The sequence below is a fragment of the Epinephelus moara genome, chromosome 18 (assembly GCF_006386435.1).
Source record: "Epinephelus moara isolate mb chromosome 18, YSFRI_EMoa_1.0, whole genome shotgun sequence".
NCBI classification, from domain to species: Eukaryota; Metazoa; Chordata; class Actinopteri; order Perciformes; family Serranidae; genus Epinephelus; species Epinephelus moara.
Window position 1 is genome coordinate 6,468,973 of NC_065523.1, and position 1,413 is coordinate 6,470,385.

General features: G+C 48.1%; 1 protein-coding gene across 1 annotated transcript in view; it reads right to left on the reverse strand.

Moving 5' to 3' along the window:
* jupb (junction plakoglobin b) overlaps nt 1-1,122 on the reverse strand; it is a 313,084-nt gene extending 311,962 nt beyond the window's left edge. The window contains exon 1 of the mRNA XM_050068714.1: nt 937-1,122. The gene's annotated coding sequence lies outside the window, so the exon portion shown is untranslated. The remainder of the gene's footprint in view (nt 1-936) is intronic.
* Nucleotides 1,123-1,413: the final 291 nt, after the last annotated feature.

Consider the following 1,413-nt stretch of genomic DNA (forward strand, 5'->3'; position numbering starts at 1 on the left):
GTGTGTGTGTTGTGTGTGCGTGTGAGAGAGCGAGCGAGCGAGAGAGAGAGAGAGAGAGAGAGAGAGAGAGAGAGAGAGAGAGAGAGAGAGAGAGAGAGAGAGTTAAATACCAGTGGTGACAATTACATTGCTCCTAAAGGGCTCTTTCTATCTCACCACAGATGCATTTCACAGCTTCACCCTCAACATCTGTTGGGAATGAGACGCCTCTGCTGCCCACAGGGACACACACACACATGTGCACACACCCATGGTCACACACACATGCAAAAAGAGAAAGAAACAGAGAAGGAGAGGCGATTTTTCAGCAGAAATGATATTTTTACATGCAAGAATTGTTTTTTAACAAATTAGTAAGGCTCACTGAGAGAGAAAGAGAGGAATGTCATGCTGGGGCAGAATGCACTGAGACACGAGGCGACATGGGAAGCCACACTGGAGGGACCCACAAACCGCACAGTGTGTTTCCAAACAGTCTCATTTCAATTACATACACACAGATGCACGCACACAAGAAGCAGAGGCGCCAAAGCCCTGAGCACTGCAAGATCTCATTATCCATATTTATGTTTTTAATACAGACAGCAGCAGCATTGCTCTTATAGCAGCACGCACCTCCAGCATTTTAAAAAATACTCCCTTCAACAATGCAGGTGAAACCCACATTAATCCAGCTCAGTGTGCACAGAGATGTGTGTTTATGGGAGATTTTAGGAGCTGAAGCCGTCACCCAGAGGAGTATCAGACTGATTGAAGTTTCAGGAGGACAGAGGAGATGCAGTTCACACACTGTTTCTAATGATGGCCGTCATGTCGTATGATAATGACTACCAACTGGAGGTCACTCTTCACCTTCCTCTTTTATTTACAGTGCATCTCCGGTGACCGAGCGCGTTATCTGATCACCATGCGTAAAAAGACAGGTCAGCTGGTTACCTTGTTAACTGGACAGCAGTCTGGAGCGGCTCCCCGTCTCAGCAGCTTCAACTTGTCCGCCTTTCCTCTCCTTAAATCCACAGTCTGCACAGTTCAGGCGCAGATCCGCTCCTATAGGTTCGTTCGCCTCTGTGCCCTCTCTGTCTTGCTTATGTCTCCCGTTAAACACGGTGTGCAGCACGCAGCCAGCCGGGCGGAGTGTTGGGGAGCGAACCGGCAGCGGCTCGGCTGCTACAGCGTCACAGTAGAGGAGGGGAAAGTGAAGAGGTCTCACTCTGATGGCGAGAGGCGTCGCTTATATGGTGTATGGTCAATGCTGCCATGCAGTGCATTGTGGTACAAGTGCTGCGGTGCCCCACCTGCTTCGCTCCGGATTTTTACTAAGAAAGGAAAATTTGATCTTAGGTTTATATATATTATCACCTGTAGTGACTGTCTGCCTCTCAAATATCACAAAAATAGCTGATATAAAAACGT